This window comes from Mustelus asterias, unplaced genomic scaffold, assembly GCF_964213995.1.
Source record: "Mustelus asterias unplaced genomic scaffold, sMusAst1.hap1.1 HAP1_SCAFFOLD_441, whole genome shotgun sequence".
Taxonomy (NCBI): domain Eukaryota; kingdom Metazoa; phylum Chordata; class Chondrichthyes; order Carcharhiniformes; family Triakidae; genus Mustelus; species Mustelus asterias.
In genome coordinates, this window is record NW_027590394.1 from 322,179 (window position 1) to 346,291 (window position 24,113).

Genomic DNA, 24,113 nt, shown 5'->3' on the forward strand with positions numbered 1-24,113 from the left:
CTGTTCTTTTTCAAATACCGCAGAACATTTTAAAATTAAACTTCAATATTTTCACAGCTAACTTCTCGAATCGTCAATGATTTTAAAATGAATTATCATTACAATAGATTGGGACCTACCACCTGGAACTGTGCAATCTGGCATATGTGTTCCGGACTTTTGGTGAAATAGTCCTAAAAAATGCAAAAATGAACAGGAAACCCTCTGCAATCTTCCACAGAGTGTGAACAGCCAGTTAAAGTACGCTGTGCAACAAAGTGGGCTCAATAGTTTCCACTATCGCCCTTGTGTGTCTATTTATTCACATGTGAACCCGTCTCTTGCATTACTAAAAGTTTAATGCCCTCCATACCAGGATGTTGCCTGGTATGGAGGGCATTAGCTATGAGGAGAGGTTGGAGAAACTTGGTTTGTTCTCACTGGAACGACGGAGGTTGAGGGGCGACCTGATAGAATTCTACAAGATTATGAGGGGCATGGACAGAAGGGATAGTCAGAAGCTTTTTCCCCAGGGTGGAAGAGTCAATTACTCGGGGGCATAGGTTTAAGGTGTGAGGGGCAAGGTTCAAAGGAGATGTATGAGGCAAGTGTTTTACACAGAGGGTGGTGGGTGCCTGGAACTCGCTGCCAGGGAAGTGATGCACGTCAATCGAACTCAAGACACAAGGCTTCGGTAACTGAAGGCTTTTATTGCCTAACAATGGAACTACTAGAACGTAGGTACACCACCCCAGACTGACGAGGTCCCGCCCGAGCAGGGGGTCTTATACCTCTCCCAGGAGGCGGAGCCCGACTGGGATGTGCCACAACAGTAACAACCACAGGTGTATTAATCCCACCCTAGCCCAACAACAACATTAGAACAATCCCACACTGTGAACACCCTAGCCCAACAATAACATTAGAACAACCCCACAGTGGGAACCAACGATGGTTCACCACGTTCACCCCTCCATTGAGAACAAAGGCCGGCGGGGTGCGAAAACAGACTAAAAAAAAGTCAACAGATTATAAGTCCAGACGGTCTGGAGGACCGCACCATCGTTGTGACCTCCTCAATACCGGCGGTGACACCGGAGTAGGTGCTTGCGGTGGCTTTCTCTCCAAAACAGCGTCCGGCTGTCCTCTCGCGGACTCACAGGCCGGTTGACCCTGATGAAGCGGTAGTGCAGGGGATCCCGGTACATTCTCCGATGGCGCCGATCTCCGGGTCTCAGGCAAGCTGTACAGTGGAGTATAACTGTTATGCACTGGTCCCGGTGCTGACCGCGCCACGTCCGGGGAAGAAATAAGGGATAAGGGATTCGTCACTGGGGGTATGGGAGCGACAGGAGTTGCTCCGTCCCCTGCGGGCGCCAGGTCTCGGATCGAGACTGTGTCCTCTCGCCCGTCAGGATATGCCACATAGGCATACTGAGGGTTGGCGTGGAGGAGGTGGACCTGTTCGACCAAGGGGTCGGACTTGCGGGCCCTTACATGTCGCCGCAGAAGGACGGGTCCTGGGTATGTCAACCAGGCTGGTAAAGATATCCCCGAGGACGACTTCCGAGGGAATGAGAACATCCTCTCGTGGGGAGTAGCATTGGTTGCCGTACACAGGAGGGAGCGAATGGAGTGAAGCGCATTTGGGAGGACCTCCTGCCAATGGGAGACTGGAAGGCCTTTGGACTTCAGCGCCAATAGGACAGCCTTCCAGTCTGTAGCATTCTCTCTTTCCACCTGTCCATTGCCCCTAGGGTTGTAACTCGTGGGCCTACTAGAGGCAATCCCGTATGAGAGCAGGAATTGCCTCAAGTCATTACTCATGAACGACGAGCCCCTGTCGCTATGTATATAGCTGGGGTACCCGAACAGGGTAAAAAGATCACGGAATGCCTTGTTCACCGTGGCAGTCGACGTGTCCGCGCAGGGGACAACAAACGGGAACCGGGAGTACTCGTCTATGATGTTAAGAAAGTACACGTTCCGATCTGTTGAGGGAAGGGGGCCCTTAAAATCCACACTCAGCCTCTCGAAGGGGCGAGTGGCCTTGACCAAATGTGCTCGGTCAGGTCGGTAAAAGTGCGGTTTGCATTCTGCGCAAATCCGACAACTCCTTGTCACTGACCTGACGTCCTCCACCGAGTAAAGCAGGTTGCGGGCTTTGATAAAGTGGTAGAGCCGAGTGACCCCAGGATGGCACAGGTCATTATGGAGGGTGTTCAAGCGATCCTCCTGCATAGTAGCGCATGTTCCGCGCGAGAGGGCATCCGAGGGCTCATTGAGTTTCCCTGGACGATACATGATATCGTAATTATAGGTGGAGAGCTCAATTCTCCACCGCAAGATCTTGTCATTCTTGATCTTGCCCCTCTGCGTGTTATTGAACATGAACGCCACGGACCGCTGGTCCGTGATCAGGGTGAACCGCTTCCCCGCCAGGTAATGGCGCCAGTGTCTGACGGCCTCCACAATGGCCTGGGCCTCCGTTTCCACCGCTGAATGCCGAATTTCGGGACCTTGGAGGGTGCGGGAAAAAAACGCGACGGGCCTGCCTGCCTGGTTTAGTGTGGCGGCCAGGGCGAAATCAGATGCATCGCTTTCCACCTGAAAAGGGATGGATTCGTCTACCGCGTGCATCGTGGCTTTCGCAATGTCGTGTTTAAATGCCTTGAAGGCCAATTGGGCCTCTGGCATGAGTGGAAAAGTCGTGGACTTAATAAGCGGACGGGCTTTGTCCGCGTAGTTGGGGACCCACTGCGCATAATAGGAGAAGAAGCCTAGGCATCTCCTCAGTGCTTTTGCGCTAGCGGGCAATGGAAGTTCAGCAAAGGGGCGCATACGGTCGGGATCAGGGCCAATGACCCCGTTTTCCACTACGTATCCCAGGATGGCTAACCGGCACGTACGGAATACACACTTCTCCCTGTTGTAGGTCAAATTCAGGCGAGATGCAGTGCGTAAAAAGTTCTGGAGATTTGTGTCATGGTCCTGCTGATCACGGCCGCAGATGGTGACATTATCCAGGTACGGGAACGTAGCCCGCAGCCCGTTCTGGTCCACCATTCGGTCCATAGCACGCTGGAAGACCGAGACCCCATTGGTGACACCAAATGGAACCCTAAGAAACTGATACAGACGACCATCCGCCTCAAAAGCCGCGTAGTGTCGGTCCTCTGGGCGGATGGGGAGTTGGTGGTAGGCGGACTTAAGGTCTATGGTGGAGAACACCCGGTACTGCGCAATCTGATTGACCATATCAGATATGCGCGGGAGAGGATACGCATCCAGCTGCGTATATCGATTAATGGTCTGACTGTAATCAATGACCATCCGGGGTTTGTTCCCGCTCTTAACCACCACGACCTGTGCTCTCCACGGACTAACACTGGGCTGTATGATCCCTTCTTTGAGGAGCCGGTGAACCTCAGATCTGATTAAGGTCCGATCTTCAGTGCTGTAACGCCTACTTTTAGTAGCGATGGGCTTGCAGCCTGGTACCAGATTCTTGAATAAAGAGGGTGTGGTGATCTTTAATGTAGAAAGATTGCATGCGGGGCACTTTGGACAATTTGGAGACTGCAGCTGGTCCCCTACAGTCAGCGAAGGGAGTGGCCCACCGTACTGTAGGATCACACTCTTCATGTGGACCATAAAGTTTAGTCCGAGGAGAATTGGTGCGCAAAGATGTGGCAACACAAGGAGCCTGAATCGCTCGTAAATTGTGCCCTGCACTTTCAGAGTTACCACACAACGCCCTTGAACAGGGACAGACCGGGACCGTGATGCCATAGAGATTGTCTGTTTGGCAGGTTGAACCTGGAGTCCACACCTCTTTACAGTGTCAGGGTGAATAAAGCTCTCAGTGCTCCCGCTGTCAAACAGACAATAAATTGCACGACCATTTACCTTTCTGTCCATCATTGAACAGTCAAGCCTGTGGTGCTTCGCCTGGTTCAGGGTGATCGACGCCACCGTTGGCCCTTGAACATCACTGCAGGCAGCTGAGGTCGATGCTGAGGACCCCTGCTGGTCGCTCCTGGTCGTCGTCGACCAAAATGGCCGTCCGCATGAATCGCACATGGTTGAGGGCGCCAAGCGTAGCGACTCCTGGTGGTCATCCTCCTCCGACTCCGTCGACCACAATGGCGTCGTCCTGGACTCGCACGTGGACGAACCCCGTGGGTACTTCGACGTCGATGGTGATGATCCCCGTTCTGAAGGGTCACAGGCTGCACTGCCGTTCTTGGGCTAAGATCTGCACACCTTCACGTAGTGCCCCTTTTTACCGCATTGATTACAGACCACCGCTTTAGCAGGACACTTTTGTCGTGGATGCTTGGCGCCTCTGCAGAAGTAGCACCGCGGGCCGCATGGGGCTGCCGCCGTCGTCGGGTCTACATGGGAGCACGCCATAACACTGCACCTCGAGCCCGTGGGGCGAGGAGAGATTTGTGACTCCTCCTGCCACGTTGACTCCACGTGGTCCTCCGGATACAGGACCAAGCTCTTCGAAGCCGCCTCAAGCATTTCAGCCATCTCCATAGCTTGGGTCAGGTTGAGATTCCCCTTTTCCAGCAACTTGAGACGGATGTACGAAGACCCTACCCCTGCCACAAACGCATCTCGGGCGAGGTAATACATATACTGCTCAGCCGACACAGCTTTGCAGTCGCAGCCCCTGGGAAGCTGCAAGAGCTCATTGGCGTAATCCTCCATGGTTTCGCCCGACTGCCGACGTCGTGTAGCGAGGAGGTAACGAGCGTGGATCTCGTTGGGACGTCTCGTGTAGCGCTTTTTTAAAAGCTCGAGGGCCCTCGGGTCGGTGGTGGCCGCACGGATCGCGAGGTAGACAGTGTCGGTTACCCTCGCATGGAGGACCCGGAGTCTGTCGTCATCTGTGATGACCGCTGCAGAGGCTGCCAGGTAGTCCTCAAAACACTTCAGCCAGTGGTCGAAGGTGTTAGAGGCGCCCACCACACGTGGATCCAGCGTCAGACGCTCTGGCTTTAAGATTTGTTCCATACTCTCCTTTCCGTCGAGAGCTTAGTGTTAGGCAATAAAATTGATGCACGTCAATCGAACTCAAGACACAAGGCTTCGGTAACTGAAGGCTTTTATTGCCTAACAATGGAATTACTAGAACGTAAGTACACCACCCCAGACTGACGAGGTCCCGCCCGAGCAGGGGGTCTTATACCTCTCCCAGGAGGCGGAGCCCGACTGGGATGTGCCACAACAGTAACAACCACAGGTGTATTAATCCCACCCTAGCCCAACAACAACATTAGAACAATCCCACAGTGTGAACACCCTAGCCCAACAATAACATTAGAACAACCCCACAGTGGGAACCAACGATGGTTCACCACAGGAAGGTAGTGGAAGCAGATATGGTAGTGAGTTTTAAGGGGCGTCCAGACAAATCCATGAATAGGTTGGGAATAGAGGGATCTGGTCCCCGGATGGGTAGGGGGTTTAGTTCAGTCGGGGCAGCATGGTCAGGCAGGCTTGGAGGGGCCGAAGGGCCTGTTCCTGTGCTGTAATTTTCTTTGTTCTTTACAATTTCTTAACATCGAGACTGAATTCTTTCAGGAAGGTTAGTCGATCAGAATCTCAAGAAGCTGGGGAAAGATGAAATGCTGCAGATGATTCGTCACGGTGCTACCCACGTATTTGCTTCTAAAGAGAGCGACATTACAGACGAAGATATTGATGCGATATTAGTCAGGGGTGAAAGATAGGTAAAACGAACATCAGGAACGGGAGTGCCCCTTGCTCTGCGATTCCAATCCTGCAACTTCATGGCTCACCTGTTCAATACTCTTCTTACAATGCTGCTGCAACATTTTCATCGGCACAATAAGTCTCACTTAATCTGCATCTCAGAAAGTTCTGCAAACTGACTATCAAAAGCTCATTGCATTAAATGCATTGTCCTGTTATGGTTTTGTTCAGTCTCTTTTACTTCATACCATTGTCATTGTGCCAAGAGGAGATGATGAAACAATTGGATTCAACCCTTAATTTCAGCTTTGGAATTGTTTGTGTTTACAGCAAAATGTTTTTTTTTAAAGCCTTTATTGTGGGTTTTGACAAAACGATTGAACTGAGTTCATCTGTCTTGGTGAAGTTAATGCCATTGAATCAATCTTGCTATGCTAATGTGAAGTGTTTAGCTGGCAGCTAATACCCAAGTACAAATGTATATTCTGAAATGGTTGTCATCGGCTTCACACATCAATATCTTTGTTGCTAAACAAATAATTTTGGTGTTTATATCCATTGCATCACTGGAACTAGTTTTCTATGTAATAGGAATTACACTATCTAAAAGCAAAACTAAAGTCCCATTATTTGAAATCTCCTTGGTTTTAAATACGATGCTATTGCAGCTTCTGAAGGCCTGTGTAATATTAACAATTATTTAGAGTCATAGAGGTTTACAGCATGGCAACAGGCCCTTCGGCCCAACTTGTCCATGCCGCCCTTTCTTTTTTAAAACCTCTAAGCTAAGCCCAATTGCCCACATTTGGCCCATATCCCTCTGAACCCATCGTACCCATGGAACTATCTCGTACTTGTGTGGAACACAAGTCGAGACAAAACTTTGTCATAGAAGCATGGAAGGTAAGACAGGAGGAGTCAATTTGGCCCTTCGAGCCTGCTCCGCCATTCATTGTGATCATGGCTGATTGTCCAACTCCAAAGCCCAATCCTGCTTTCTCCCCATAACCTTTTTATCCCATTCGTCCCAAGTGCTAGATCGAGTCACCTCTTGAATGCATTCAATGTTTTGGCATCAACACCTTCCCGTGGTAATGAATTCTGCAGGGCTCACCATTCTTTGGGTGAAGAAATGTCTCCTGGTTTCATCCTAAATGGTCTGCCCCGAATCCTCAGACTGTGACCCCTAGTTCTGGACACTCCCACCATCAGGAACATCCTCCCTGCATCCGCCCTGTCTCGTCCTGTTAGAATTTTATAAGTCTCTGAGATCTCCCCCACATTCATCTGACCTCCAGTGAAAACAATCCTAACCTGGTCAATCTCTCCTCATACGTCAGTCCATTTTACCCACTGCACTAAGCTTTGATCTCAGTGAGAAGTCCCACAACACCAGGTTAAAGTCCAACAGGTTTATTTGGTATCACGAGCTTTCGGAGCGCTGCTCCTTCCTCAGGTGAGTCACCTGATTAAGGAGCATGATAGCCATGATGTGGATATGCCGGCATTGGACCGGGGCGGGAATGGTAAGAAGTCTCACAACGTCAGGTTAATGTTAATCAGGTGATGAAGGAGCAGCGCTCCGAAAGCTCATGATTCCAAATAAACCTGTTGGACTTTAAACTGGTGCTGTGAGACTTTTTACTGGATAGTATAGTGTCATCTCTTAAAGAAATCAGTTGCCGTTTTAGTTGAATTTTGAAGTTGCCAAAGTGGCACAAGGTGTGTGGCCCCAGAAAGTTCAATTCTAAAATATAACCTGCCACTGCACGGTGGCACTGTGGTTAGCACTGCTGCCTCACCGCGCCAGGGACCCAGGTTCGATTCCCGGCTTGGGTTACTGTCTGTACGGAGTCTCCCTGTGTCTGTGTGAGTTTCCTCCGGGTGCTCCGGTTTCCTCCCACAGTCTGAAAGATGGCCATGCTAAATTCTCCCTCAGTGTAACTCGAACAGGCGCCGGAGTGTGGGCGACTTGGGGATTTTCACAGTAACTTCATTGCAGTGTTAATGTGAGCCTACTGATGATACTAATAAATAAACTTTAAAACTTGACAAAAAGTGAACGCTAACGTTTTGCTCAAACTCTGATTAACTATTTTTTTTAAACTGCTGATTAATTTATTTCTTTCAAATGGGAGATCATGGCCAACTCTGAGTAATGCATTTTCTTCCAGTCAGCTGCAACATTCTTGCCTCTTGGTTCGATGATTATCATAGAAACTCGACAGTGCAGAAGGAGGCCATTCAGCCAATCGAGTCTGTACTGACAACAATCCCACCCCAGGCCCTATCCCACAACCCCACACATTTACCCCGCTAATCCCTCGACCCTACACATCCCTGGACACTTTGGGCAATTTAGCATAGCCCATCAACCTGACCCCCACATCTTTGGAGTGTGGGAGGAAACCGGAGAACCCGGAGGAAACCCATGCAGATACGGGGAGAACGTGCAAATTCCACACAGACGGCCACCCAAGCCGGGAATCAAACCCGGATCACTGGAAGTGTGAGACAGCATTGCTAACCACTGTGCCACCGTTCTGCTCCTATAGACTCAATTCCAAAGTCATACAAAAGGATAATATATAAGCAAGTTTTCTTTTATTTTAAACTTATATGTACAAGAGGAGGGATGTTAGTACTTGGGAAATAAGCTGGGCAGTTGTTGCTGTGTCCAGAACTTCCTTTTCAATATTATAATAAGGCATATGTACAGCAAAGCTCTCTCCAAATTGCCTTAAATTAATATCATCCTTCCATTCTCATCCCATGTTCAGTGTTGTGGTTAGTTTCCACTTTCAAATAATCTATTATTGTGGACTTCCCAAATAAGATTACAATTTGATGAATGCATTTAGAGACAGTATTCTTGGTGTCGCGCCCATTGAAAGTTGATTGGAAACTCAATCAGTTAATTTAGGATTCTCAACGCCCATCAACGGTGATAGATTTTCATCCCATAATCTGGGCTTCAGAAATTAAAGGTCAATGTATTAACAAATGGGATCGCACAATCTCCTTTCCTCTCTAACTGCACCCATTCCCAAACCAGAGCAGTATCTGATGAGAGAATGAAATCTTGAGCTGAAATATCAAAGAGCATTTTCAACAACTTACTTCTAGATGATGAAAAATTGAAGGTATATGTTCAGGACCATGAATATGAGTTCCAGGCTCTCCGATAACAAATTATATTCCAGGACCATAACTCACAGCACAGGGAGAGGCCATTCGTCCAATTGTAGCCATGCTACCTCTTTGCTAAAGCTAATTCCACTTCCCCTGCATTCTCCATTAAGCCTGCACCTTCCTCTGCTTCACATATTTATCTCATTTTCCTTCAAACAATGCAGCGATCTCTACCTGAACGGTTCTGTGCATCAAAACATTCCAAAAACCTTGAGCATCACGGTGGCGCAGTGGTTAGCGCTGCTGCCTGATAGCGCAAGGGACCTCGGTTCAATTCCGGCCTCGGGTCACTGTCTGTGTGGAGTTTGCGCATTCTCCCCGTGTCTGCATGGGTTTCCTCCGGGCGCTTGTCCAAAAATGTGTGTGTTGGGTTGATTGGCTGTGCTAAGTTGTCCCTCAGTGTCAGGGGGATTAGGACTGTAAATACGTGGGGTTACGGGCCCTGGGTGGGATTGTTATCGGTGCAGGTTCAATGGGCCGAATGGCCTCTTTCTGTACTGTAGATTCATTGGGTGGAATTTTATCTGCACAATGTTCATACGATCCTGCCCGAGGCCAACAGAGAATGCCGTTCTCCAGCGGCGCCCGCCCCCGAATTGGGACGGGCGTGCCGGTGAAACTCCGGCCAATGGATCTGAGTAAAGATATTCTTTCTCACCACCGCCCCCTCTCTCTTTTCACTATCATGCAAACTTTCAATTGAAGACCTCCTTATCAGTCACTCCTCAATGAGAGGAAACAGATCATGCCTACATCAAACATCAGAATAAAAACAATGACTGAAGCAAACATAATTTACCTAACTTCCTTCCTCCGATCACCTGGGCCATTGTCTTTGATCCCATTTACACTGAGGCCTAATAAGAGTCACACTGCTGCATCTCTTCCTTGTTTCTATTTTCACTTTCTCTACATCATCATCACTATTCAGACCAATTGGAAAATTATCTACAGTATTATTTGTTATTTATCTCTATACAAAATACAAACAACCTTCTTTGTACTCTTTGAAGTGGAAGAGCAAGTCAGTCGCAGAGCTCCCCCGACATTATTCCCAGATAAATTAACTAATAATTGGAACTGAGTAAAGAAAATAAATCAACGAAGAATAGAATCAACTGTTTAAAAGATTAAATTATCAGATAAATAAAGCAAATTGAGATGAAGAGAAAACTACTGTCAACATCACTTCCATTTTGTGGGATATATTTTAATAGACTTCACATTGGTGACGCCAGTAGAACAAATTGCAACCTTGGATAGATTTGCTTGCCTTCAACTTCAGGTAAACAAGGAGGCGAGGTGAAGAATTTAAAGTTTTTCAATTCGTGTCACAACTAAGCTTATATTAACACTGCAATGAAGTTACTGTGAAAATGCCCTCGCGGCCACACTCCAGCGCCTGATCGGGTACAATGAGGGAGAATTTAGCATGACCGATGCACCAAAGCAGCGTGTCTTTCAGACTGTGGGAAGAAACTGGAAGGAAACCCGCAGACATTGGGAGAATGCGCAGACTCCGCACAGACAGTCACCCAAGCCGGGAATCAAATCCAAGTCCTTGGCGCTGTGAGGCAGCACTGCGAACCACTGTGTCACACCGTGCCACCCTAAAGCTATTGGACAGGGTGCATTAATGACCATGTACTGATAACACCTTTTCTTTGCCAGGGATGTGGGTAGCAGTGACAGGGCAGAATTTATGCCCCAGCATTGCGTGTCCCGAGCATTAGGTGTCAACTCCAACGCTTTGGATTCGGGACTGTGTAAGGGCATTGCTTCCTTACTCTGAAGGGCATTAGGTTGGGTTTTTACAGCAAAATGACAACTTTTCATGGTCATTATCTGATGCCAGCACCACACCTGATCGGATTATGCAGAAAATGTCATCGCCACTGACCTCGAGGAGGGCTGCCCGTCGCTCACTGTGGCGTGGATCGGCTCTCTGTGGCAGTGCTCCGAAAGCTGGTGATTCCAAATAAACCTGTTGGACTTTAACCTGGTGTTGTGAGACTTCTTACCGAGCAAAGGTATTGGACCTGGATGCAACAGGAGCCATACATACATCAACACTTTGGCCCACATGGGGATCGAACCTGCGACCTTGGTGTTATTAGTGCCACCCTCTCACCACCTGAGTTAACCGGACAGAAAGGAGCCAAACGTTTTTAGCTGTTTCGCAGCTAAAGTGTTTGAAGACCATTTCACACCTCATTAGACCGTACTCGGTGGACTGTCTGCAGTTGTTAATGTCAGTGAATAAGCAATTGATGAGGCAATTGAGCAACATTGGATAGAGCTGGGATTTTGACACCTTGTTAAATTTACTGCTCTGTGGAGGAGTTGACTGTTTTCCAGTGATACACCTGGTTATTGGTACTTCCATTCGACCTTAAAAAGAAATCAACTCGAGTATCTGTCTCTGCCCCCACGACTTGCCTGGGTTTGCAAAATCTCACTACTGTCCCAGCTGGAGAAAATTCACACCTCTTTAACCTTTGCTTACCCTTCTCTCCACTCACATTGTCTGCACCTGTAAAGACTTGATTACCTGTTAAGACTCGCATTCCAACTATTATCTTGTAACTGAGTTTGTGTCGATATGTGCCCTGTTTGTGAAACACATCCTGCACTCACCTGATGAAGGGGCAGTGCTCCGAAAGCTCGTGCTACCAAATAAACCTGTTCGACATTAACCTGGTGTTGTGAGACAACTTACTGTGCCTACCCCAGTCCAACGCCGGCAACTCAACATCATCTCTGCCCCTTTTCACATTCAGTGTTACTTTCAGTCCTGTAGCTACTAAGTGCCAGGCCCAATGTGCATGGAGTGCCTGTCAAATGGGAATTCCATTAGGTACCAGTCCCAACATCCATCCCATAGGTGGCACCATATTTCAAATGGGTTTCCAACCTTTTGGCCAAATTTCTCTGGCTGTTCACGTCCCGCTCCCACTGCCAGTGAGAATGGGGAATTTGACACTCAGCCAAATTCTCCATTCACAGCAGCAGGACTGGAGAATCCGAGCCACGGTGGAGGTTGGAGAATCCAGACCTTTGGCTTTTGCCACATTCTCCGCACAGCCCACCATCAATCCTGCCACAGGCGACTTGGGAGAATTCCACCCTTGGTTTCAAAAATGGAGAATTCTGCCCCAGGTCCTCGCACTGACCCTTGAGGTGCATCACTCAGCATTTCTCCCCACCATGACATATATCCTCTCACCATTACTCCTTGTTTCCTGGCCTTCAACCAGTTTCTTACCTATTTGCTGGGTTGCCCTTGAATCCTTGCAGTTTTGAGTTTAATCATAGAATCCCTAAAGTGCAGAAGAAGGCCGTTCGGCCCATCTAGTCTGCACCAACCACAATCCCACCCAGGCCCTGTTCCCATAACCCCATATATTCACTGTTAATCCCCTGGCACTAGGAGCAATTTAGAACGGCCAATCCACCTAACCCGTACATCTTTGGACTGTGGGAGGCAATCAGAGCACCTGGAGGAAACTCACACAGACACGGGGAGAATGTGCAAACTCCACAGAGACAGTGACCCAAGACTGGAATCAAACCCGGGTCCCTGGCGCTGTGAGGCAGCAGTGCTAACCACTGTGCCACCAAGCCGTCGTAATGACTAGGCTTCTATGTAGAACATTATCCAAAGATATTCCGCATCATAGGGCCTCCCAAATTTTACTGGGGTTGTTCCTTCCTCAGAGGCACTGAGGATCCTGGACCTTACGCTCTGGAATTCCCTCCCTAAGCTATTCCTGGAGAAGCCACATTTTTCCCCTTCAGTCAGATTGAGCCATTGCACACTGCATAAGGTGGTTGAACAGGTAAATGCTCTGCATCAGTGACAAATTTGGCGAATGTGAGGCATTGCATTGCAATTTCTGAAATACAACATTGTTAATGTTTTACAGGCATTTTCCAGCTTCCATTATCACAATGAAACCTCATGAGATACCTGTGTTCTCAACCAAGATCCTCAAAACCCTCCTGTCCCTCTACCTTTACACTCACCTGATGAAGGAACAGCGGTCCGAAAGCGCATGATTCCAAATAAACCTGTTGGCCTTCAACCTGGTGGGGTGAGACTTCTTACTGTATCTTTACACTGACCAAGCACACCCTCCGCTGGCCTTTACTGAAATAACAGCTACATAATGCTGTCGCAATCACAATGCCTGTTACAATGAGCTGCATTTACATAGCATCTACAACATAGTCAAACATCTTAAAATGCTTCAAAGGAGGGTTAGCAAGGAAGACGTGACAGAGTCACCTAGTAGGACAGATGACCATAATCTTGATCAAATAAATAGGTTTTTTTGGCGTGACTTGAAGGAGACAGTTGGAGAGGCAGAGAAGTTTAAGGAGTGAACTCCAGGCCTTACACCACTCAGACGTTTTGGTTGGGTATGGGAGTCTCTTTGAAAAGAAAAAGATTTGGACACCATTGTGGCATTTAAAGGGACCATCCTCCTGAAAAAAGAGTGTCTTGCAAATATGGTTTCATGGACTGATCCAAAGGAGACTCATCAGGGCCCAGGATTTCTCTCCCAGATCCTGACCTTACGGCCGAGGTGGCCAAAGGGTCTCAGAACGCTGCCGTTTCATCAGCTGAGTCTCACCTGATGAAGGGGCAGCGCTCGCAAAGCTCAGTGATACCAAATAAACTTGTTGGACTTTAACCTGGTGTTGTGAGACTTCTTACTGCGCCCGGTCCAGTCCAATGCCGGCATCTCCATATCAGAGCCAAAGGTGTGGCAGAGAAATCAAAATCAGGAAAGCACAAAAGATACGGCACAGAAATATCAAAGGGTTGTCGAGGCTGAGGAGGTCACACAGATTGTGAGGGCTGAGACAATGGAGGAATTTGAACATTTCAAATTCAGGTCTGGTTGAATGTTGGCCAGTGGTGACAGACTTGGTGTGAACTATGATGATGTGAGAAGTATTGCAGCACTTTCTTTGGAATGTTGTATCAGTATTTTGGACCTCAGGTTTGCTGCTTCTGGCCTTCCGGATCTGTTGTCATTGGGGATTTTGTTGAAAGGCCTGGGACTGCGATTAAACAGAAACCTCACAGGAATCAAGGACTCTGGAATACTATGGATGGCATTCACCACTTGCCTACAGGAGTGGCTGAACGGTTCCACTGAAGTGGGTGGCACAGTGGTTTACACTGCTGCCCGGGTTTGATTCCGGCCTCGGGTGGCAGTCTGTGTGGAGTTTGCACGTTCTCCCATGGTCTGCCTGAGTTTCCTCCAGGTGCTCCGATTTCCTTCCACAGTCCAAAGATGTGCGGGTTAGATGGATTGGCCGTGCTAAATTGCCCCTTGGTGTCAGGGGGACGAGAAGGGTAAATACATGAGAACAAGGCCTGGCTGGGATTGTTGTTGGTTAAAGCTCAATTGGCCGATTGGCCCCCTTCCGCACTGTGGGGATTCTATGATTGTATCGAGTTAAAGAGGACTAATGTTGTTTTATGTGCAAAAAATGAGATGTGTCCCAAGATCTGTAGGTTAGGGGGATTCGCAAGGTAAATGCTTGGGGCAACGGGGATAGGGCAGTTTCTGGGTCTGGGTAACATGCTCGGTTGGAGAGTCAGTGCAGACTCGATGGACCAAATGACCTCCTTCTGCACTGTAGGGATTGTATGCTGAGCAAAGTTGCCAATTGAAAAGCAAAAGGAAGAATCTTCTGGCTATATCCTTGCCCCGTTCATGAGTGGAAATATCCCAGTTTGTCATGAATGGCACCAGATGATCTGTCACCCAGATCCACATCAAGGCAGGTGAGAGACCACCTACAGTGGGAAAGGCTGAGGTCGGGGACAAGTAAGGGAGAAAGGGAAAGAAGTGGAATGACAAAGGGGAGTGGATAGAGAGAAAGATACATTTTGACAGCAAAGGTGACCAAGGAATTAATAGAGAAAGGGAAACAATGATAGAAGATAGAGATTATGAAAAAAAGGCAGATGTACCGACAAGCAGGGACAAGCAGAAAGAGGGAGCAAGTCAGATCCACAGGAAAATACACAAACAGAGGCAGAGAGAAAGAGCGAGAGACCGTGCAAAAGGCAAAGGGACCAAATGACATTAAACTTTTTACGAAATGTGAGACAGAGTTGGGAAGAAAGAAAATATAATTAAAATGGAGGCAGTGAATTGTAAAACAAAAGATTTGATTTGTTTTGATTTATTATTGTCACATGTATTAACATGCAGTGAAAAGTATTTTTTCTTGCGCGCTATACAGACAAAACATACTGTCATAGAGAAGGAAAGGAGAGAGTGCAGAATGTAATGTTACAGTCACAGCTAGGGTGTGGCCAAATCTATGAGAAATTGCATGAGAGCGTTGTTAGAGAGTTTGAAAGAGTTAGAATGAAGTTTTAGAAGCACAGAACAAGAGTAAAATATAAAATTAGAAGCTGGGCACAGCTCACCTCACTCCGAAGAGAACAAGCATGGGCTTGTGAAAAGAAGGAATTAAACAACAACTGCATTTATATAACATCCTTAATGGAGTTGAAACAGGTGAAACAAAAACAAAGTCACAATTTCCCAATTCATGTGTTTTGGTGAAAATGAGGCAGTCGGCAAGGAGTTTGTGTGAGTCTGAGGGAGACCATGGCTCTGCATCACTGGAATACCAACTGTGTGCAACCTAACCAAGGGACAGAGATGGATATCACGATTGCATCAGGCATTTAGAACAGATGTTAATAATAACCTCATCACTTGTGTGCAGAACAGCTTTGAACAACAGAGATAAATATTACCCACATGACAATCGATGGCTGCATTACAAAATCCTGTACAATGTGACTTTCGTTGGTATGTTTTTGAATGCAAGAGTGAATCTGTCACACCTCCTCCAAACCCCAAAAATTCCCTATGTAATGATGTAGATGATAGCATTGCCCACTTCTGATCAAGTGGACCACATTATCCATTTCAAAGTGTCCCTTTTTCCAGAGTAGATGAATATGTCTGTGATAAATGCTTTGTGCACTTTTGCCATTCACCTCTGCTTCTCAATTAGGTCATAATGTGGAGATGCCGGCGTTGGACTGGGGTAAACACAGTAAGAAGTTTAACAACACCAGGTTAAAGTCCAACAGGTTTATTTGGTAGCAAAAGCCACACAAGGTTTCGGAGCTCCAAGATCCTTCTTCAGGTGAGTGGGAATTCTGTTCACAAACAATTAGGTTGCACACCAGTCACGCAGCGAGTATTCCAGGGATGGAAAGTGACAGTCTCCTTATACATACACAAGGTCCTTTTGTTGATCCTTTTATGGTGAATAAAACTATACATTTTCCATTCCTTCTTCTGTACACTCCCCATCGCGCGGTGAACCATGCTGCTGGCAAAAGCAATAAGATTTGTAGCACCAACAATCTCCATTAGAAAATTAACAAGCAGAGACGACAGCATGTCATAATATTTGGTGTTCTCCAGACAAGGTCTTTGCTGATCAGCTTTTATTTCAGTTGCGCACATAAATCAAGTTTGTGATGCCTTTGTATTCACTGGAGTTTCGACCTCCTGTGAATTGTAATAATTTCCGCAGCTAAGTTACTCGTTCAGTGCGTCCAAACCGCAAGTTGACCAAAACCAAGCACACATTTCGTTCCATGTGTTTCATTTATCAGATCAGGTTAATAGAAGGCAGAAAGAGAGACTTCTGCTGTTCCCAGTTGATAAAACCATAAGCACAGGCATTATGGAAACCAGGACTGTCCCATTGTATTTGCCACATGTGGAAATTACCAACTGACTCAAGAACAGCTTCTTCCCTGCTGCCATCAGACTTATGAATGGCCCCCCTCGCATCACACTGATCTTTCTCAACACCCTAGCTATGACTGTAACACTACATACTTCTCCTTTCCTTTTCTATGTACAATGTGCTTTGTCTGTATAGCGTGCAAGATGCAATACTTTTCACTGTACACTAATATATGTGACAAGAATAAATCAAATCAAATAAATTCCTCCTCCTACAGTTCCTATCAACTCCAAATTTCGAACAACAAAAGAAACTGGTCATTTGTGATTTCAGAAAAAAGAGGGGCAATTTTACAATGTGGATGTTTTCCTTTAATTTCTTTGATCCTTTTAAAAAAATGAATTGTCCTTTCTTTCCATGCCCTCACTAAAATACTGGGTGGAACTCAATGCGTTTTCCCGTGGTAAGTTTGGAGCTGGTGGGGAAGGCATTTAATCAGGTGGGAGAGTGATTGATGCGGACCCTGCCACTTTCCTGCCTCATGAATGGCCTTCCTGCCTGCCAACAATTGAGGCCGTTAGGTGGGCATTTAATGATCACCTAAGGGCCTCATCCTGTCACTGCCGGTATTCACCCAATGGTGGATGGGGGAACTTGTCATGCGGGGAGCCTGAAAAGTAAGCATTGATCACTCTCACACTGTCAGGTTGCTTGTGGGTTCCTGGATGGGGAGGGGGGAGGGCGGAGGTGGCTTATTTAAAGGCTCTGAAGTGTTTTATCAAAGAACCAGACATTAGGAAAGGGGAGCCAACTGAGAGCCACCCATCTGTCCTTGCTGCCAAATCTACTCCTCTGCCCCACAATCCAATTCCCGCCATCACACACCTGGATGCCCAGGCCTCTGCTATGGCACTGCATTGGTTGTAATCTGCTAACATTCCCGAGGTTCATGACAGGCCCAAGTGGACTGGAAACTGCAAAATGTAACAGCTCTACTCCATGAAGGAGGGAGTGAACCAGCAGGAAACTGTAGGCTGTGACTCCCTGGACGGAAATCTCCCACCCAGGTCTATGTCCCATGGTGAGAGGAGAGGAACTTGGTGTGTTTCCCGCTCTCGAGCTGGCGGGAAACCACACCATTTCTTCCAGCTCCCAACTCATTAATTATGCGCCCAGGGGTTTAACACCATATTCTATGGCAGGGCAAGTCTGATAGTGCAAGAACCACCATCATATCAGGGGACCATATTCTTTCTTCTGAGAAAGAAGATGAGAGTCGAGGAACACTCTGAGGCAGACAAATGGATTTCGTTGCTGACACTGAAGCTCATCTAATTTTCGTTTATTGCTCACTCTCCCTTTATTTGTTTCTTCCCGGTCTCCGACTCTTTCCATCTCACTCTCTTCCTTTCACCGACCTGTGTCCCCTCCAGTCCCCCGACCCAGTATCCCCACTATTTCCCCATCCCCTCTATTCTTTTGCTCTGCTCCGCACTGTGTCACCATTATTCACCCCTTCTGCACCACAACTATCCCCTCTATTCCATCCTGATCCCTCCATTCCCTTCTCTGTTCCCCCTCACTGTTCCCTCCATTAACCCCCATCGCCACTATTTCCCTTTCTCTATACATTGTCCCTCTAATCTAATTCCCCATCCTGCTCACCCCGTATCCCCGCTTCATCCTCATTCCCGTTGTCCCATATCTCCCCGCCCTCTCATTCCCCGTGTCCCAATCACTCTCACCCCCATTTCATCCTATTCCTTTATTCCCCATATCCCCTCTGCGCTTCACCCCCATATCCCGCCTCCATATTCCACAATTCCCCTCATCCTCATATCCCCCTCACTACATATTCCACATATCCTCACCCTATATCCCCAGCATATCGCCACCCCATCCTCCCATCCCTTCACCCATATAACTCCCATACCCTCAACCCCCATATCCCCACCCCCTCATATCCCCACCTCCCTCTCTAACCATTATTTTCATTTCTCCATATCTCCCGTACATTCCCATCGCCCTCATCCCTATAATGCCCCCATTCCCCATAACCCCAATCCTCTCATACCCATACCTCCTTCATTCACATATCCCTGATTCCCACATCCCCCTAATTTCCCATGTCCCACTCACCCCCACATCACCCTCACCCCTTTTCCCGGCCTCCATATCACCCTCACCCCCATATTTCCCTTATTCCCCATATCCCCACCTCCTCATTCCTCAAATCCCCATTTCCTTCATTCTCCATATCCCCCATCCCATATCACCCTGACCCCTTGATCCCCTGACTTCCATATCACCCTCACCCCCAGAACCCCCTCATTCCCTACATCCCCCATTCCCCATTCCCCTCATTCCCCAAATCCCCATCCCTCTTGTCCCCTCCTCTCTCTGGTCCAGAGATAGAGAATCTGGTGAACTGGTGCGATGACAATTATGTATCTTTCAATGTCAACAAAATGAAGGTGATAGTCATCGACTTCAGGGAACGTCGTGGAGGACATGCCCCTGTCTACATCAATGGGGATGAAGTGAAGATGGTCGAGAGCTTCAAGTTTCCAGGTGTGCAGATCACCAACAACCTGTCCTGGTCCTTCCATGCCGATGCGATGGTTAAGATGCCTCTACTTTCTCAGAAGACAATGGAAATTTGGCATAGAAAACCATAGAAAATTACAGCTCAGAAACAGGCCTTTTGGCTCTTCTTGTCTGTGCCGAACCATTTTTTGCCTCGTCCCACTGACCTGCACTTGGACCATATCCCTCCACAACCCTCTCATCCATCAACCCGTCCAAGTTTTTCTGAAATGTTAAAAGCATTTACCACTTCATCCGGCAGCTCATTCCACACACCCACCACTCTCTGCGTGAAGAAGCCGCCCCTAATATTCCCTTTAATCTTTTCTCCTTTCACCCTTAAACCCATGGCCTCTGGTTTTTTTCTCCCCTCGCCTCAGTGGAAAAAGCCTGCTTGCATTGACTCTATCTACACCCATCAAAATCTTATACACCTCTCTCAAATCTCCCCTCATTCTTTTACACTCCAGGGAATAAAGACCCAACCTATTCAATCTCTCTCAGTAACTCAGCTTCACAAGTCCCGGCAACATCCTTAAAAACCTTCTCTGCACTCTTTCAACCTTATTTACATCCTTCCTGTAACACGGTGACCAAAACTGTACACAATACTCTAAATTCGGCCTCAGCAATGCCTAATATAACATTACCATAACACTCCAACTTTTATACTCGATACTCCGATTTATAAAGGCCAATGTATCCAAGGCACTCTTTACAACCTTATCCACCTGTGACGTCTCTTTTAGGGAATTGTGTACCTGTATTCCCAGATCCCTCTGTTCAACTGCACTCTTCAGAGTCCTACCATTTACCCTGTACGTTCTACGTTGGTTTGTCCTTCCAAAGTGCAATATCTCGCACTTGTCTGCGTTAAATTCCATTTGCCATTTTTCAGCCCATTTTTCTTGTTGGTCCCTCTGCAAGCTTTGAAAACCTTCCTCACTGTCCACTACACCTCCAATCTTTGTATCATCAGCAAATTTGCTGATCCAATTTACCACATTATCATCCAGATCATTGATATAGATGACAAACAACAATGGACACAACACCGATCCCTGCGGCACACCACTAGTCACAGGCCTCCACTCAGAGAAGCAATCCTCCATAACCACTCTCTGGCTTCTTCCATTGAGCCAGTGTCTAATCCAATTTACTACCTCCCCATGTATACCCAGCGACTGAACCTTCCTAACTAACCTCCCAAGAGGGACCTTGTCAAAGGCCTTGCTGAAATCCAGGTAGACAACATCTGCCGCCTTCCCTTCATCCATTTTCCTGGTAACCTCCTCTAAAAACTCTAATAGATTGGTCAAACATGACCTACCACGCACAAAGCCATGTTGATTCTCCCTAATAAGTCCCTGTCTATGCAAATTACGTATAGATGCTATCCCTTATCACACCTTCCAAGACCTTGCCCACCATCGACGTCAAACTTACTGGCCTTTCATTTCCCGGATTTATTCTGGAACCTTTTATAAACAAAGGAACAACACGAGCCAGCCTCCAATCATCCGGCACCTCCCCCGTGAATACTGACATTTTAAATATGTCTGTCAGAGCTCCTTCATGTTCAACACTAGCTTCCCTCAAGGTCAGTGGGAATACCCTGTCCGGTCCTGGGGATTTTCCCACTCTGATTTGCCTCAAGACAGCAAGCACCTCCTCCCCTTTAATCTGTAAAGGTTCCATGACCTCCCTACCTGTTTTCTCTATTTCCGGAGACTCCATACCCGTTTCTTCAGTAAATACGGATGACAAAAAAACATTTAGTATCTCCCCCATCTCTTTTGGTTCCATACACAGTCTACCACTCTGGTCTTCAAGAGGACCAATTTTGTCCCTCACTATCCTTTTGCTCCTAACATATAGAAGCTCTTTGGATTTTCCTTCACACTGGCTGCCAAAGCAACCTCATGTCTTCGTTTTGCACTCCTGATTTCCCTCTTAAGTAGCTTCTTGCCCTTTTTATACTCCTCGAGCATCAGATCTGTTCCTTGCTGCCTGTACATTTGATATAACTCTCTCTTCCTCTTAATCAGTGTTACAATCTCCCTCGAGAACCAAGGTTCCTTATTCCTATTTACTTTGCCTTTAATCCTGACAGGAACATACAAACTCTGCACTCTCAAAATTTCTCCTTTGAAGGCCTCCCACTTTCCATTTAAATCCCTACCAGAGAACAGCCTGTGCCAATCCACACTTCCCAGATCCCTTCTCATTTCATCAAATTTGGCCTTTTTTCCACTTCAGAACTTCAACCCGAGGACCTGATCTATCCTTATCCATGATCAGGTTGAAACTAATGGCATTATGATCACTGGATCCAGAGTGTTCCTTCACTCTCACATCCATCACCTGCCCTAACTCATTTCCCAATAGGAGATCCAAAATCGCACCCTCTCTCGTTGGCTCCTCTGTATACTGATGCAGAAACTTCTCCTGAACACATTTTACAAATTCTACCCCGTCTAAATCTTTAACAGTATATGAGTCCCAATCTATATGTGGAAAATTAAAATCCCCTCCTATCACAACTTTGTGTTTCTTGCAGTTGTCAGCTATCTCTCTGCTGATTTGCTCCTCCAATTCTCGCTGACTATTGGGTGGTCTATGACACAACACCATTAATGTGGTCTTACCTTTCCTGTTTCTCAGCTCCACCCATAGGGCCTCTGTCGACAAGCTCCTCAATCTATCCTGCCTGAGTACAGCTGTAACATTTTCCCTGACCAACAATGCCACCCCCCTCACCTTTTATCCCTCTGCCTCTATCCCGCCTGAAACATTGGAACCCTGGAACATTGACCTGCCAGTCCTGCGCCTCCTGTGTCCAATTTTCACTAATGGCTATAATGTCATATTTCCCCATGTGTCGATCCACGCCTTCAGCTTATCTGCCTTCCCCACAATACTCCTGGCATTGAAATAGACACACCTCAAAAGGTTATTTCCACCACACTCTACCCTTCCATTTGTGATTTTGCTTGAACTAACCTGTCTTTTGACCACTGCTCACTATCTGCTCTGGCACTCTGGTTCCCATCCGCCTGCAAATCTAGTTCAAACGCTCCCCAATAACACGAGCAAATCTCCCTGCAAGTATATTGGTTCCCTTGTAGTTCAGGTGTAACCCATCTCTCTGAAACACATCCCACCTGCCTCAGAAGAGGTCCCAATAACATAGAAATCTGAAACCCTGCCCCCTACACCAGTCCGTCAGCCACGTGTTCATCCGCCCGAGCATCCTACTCTTACCCTCACTGGCACGTGGCACAGGTAGCAATCATGTGGCTCTCTTCATGTGGCTATCGAGATAAGCCTTAAATGATCCTAGCGTGTCTGCCTCAACCACCTTGCTTGGTAGAACATTCCAGGCCCCCACCACCCTCTGTGCAAAATACATCCCCCGCATATCTGTCTTGAACATTGCCCCCCTTACCTGAACTTGTGACCCCTTGTGTTTGTCATTACTGACCTGGGAAAATGCTTCCAACTGTTCACCCTATCTATGCCCTTCATAGTTTTGAAAACTTCTATTAGGTCGCCCCTCAACCTCCGTCTTTCCAGTGAGAACAACCCAAGTTTACTCAATCTCTCCTCATAACTAATACACTCCATCCCAGGCAACATCCTGTGAAACCTTTTCTGTACTCTCTCCAAAGCCTCCACCTCCTTCTGGCAGTGTGGCGACCAGAACTGGACGCAGTATTCCAAATGTGCCCTCGCCAACGTTCTATATAAGCGCAACATCAGACCTCAACTTTTATACTCTCTGCTCCGTCCAATAAAGGCAAGCATGCCATATGCCTTCTTCACCACCTTTTCCACCTGTGCTGCCACCTTTAAGGACCTGTGGACTTATGGACTCAATGCCCAGCTCCCTGTCTCTGGAGAAAAGTCTCAGTCACAGCCCTCTGAGATTCCTGATTTACAGAAATAAACAACTAAATAAACAAATAAATAAATGTTGGGAGGCTGATTTTAAAAAGTCTCCCCAAGGAAAGGACACAGCTTTTTCCCAGTTGAAAGAGGGGAGTTTATCTCTTTCTGTGACCGAGATGTTGTCTATTCAGACTCGGAATATCGTGTCTTGTGCTGCCAAAGAGACCTGTTGGCCTTTAACCTGGTGCTGTGGCCCCGCCCACCATCACACACCGTCACAATACCCGTCTGATTGACGGCAGCTCCGGACCAATAGGAGGAGAAGGGGGCGGGACTGGCGGACCGAGCGGGAGCGGCTGGTCCTCCAACCAATCGGAGTGAATGAGGGGCGGGGCTGAGAGTGGAGCATGCGCAGTGTGCTGATGGCGATGTGTGATCTGATGACAGTCACTCAGTGAGTGGAATGGCGGTTCGGGGGGAGCGATGGATCCAGTGGGTGGGCGGAGCGGATTCATAACCAGGTTTCTGTAAAGCGGAAACACAGAGAATGAAATCCCCTATTCCCCGTTTGTACCCAACAGGAGCCCAGTATTGTTCCCCGTTTCGGGCCCGAGTTCACGGCCGCCATGTTTACAGCGGGGCTGTGCGCCTGCGCCGCCGCCATCTTTGTGAGGGGCAATGTGAGATGAGCGCATGCGCAGTGCCATCTTTGTGAGGGGCAATGTGAGGTGAGCGCATGCCCAGTGCCATCTTTGTGAGCGGCAATGTGGGGAGAGCGCATGCCCAGTGCCATAGATGTGTGGGTTTGAACAAAGGGCAGAGGTTAAAGGTGAGAGTGTTTCAGAGGGGATGTGGGTACAGAATGTTGAGCAGACTGTGTTGGAAATCTGGAACTCGCTGGCTGAGTGGCTGCTGGCGGCAGGAACTCTCTGATTGAAGAAGCTTCTGGACAAACACATCAATACACAAGGTATAGTCGCTGATAGTCCAAG

The 24,113-nt window shown here is 47.6% G+C and overlaps 1 pseudogene; it reads left to right on the plus strand.

Annotated features, from left to right (window-relative positions):
- Positions 1-23,801, plus strand: part of LOC144486741 (SWI/SNF-related matrix-associated actin-dependent regulator of chromatin subfamily A member 5-like) — a 42,767-nt pseudogene extending 18,966 nt beyond the window's left edge.
- The last annotated feature ends 312 nt before the right edge of the window (positions 23,802-24,113 follow it).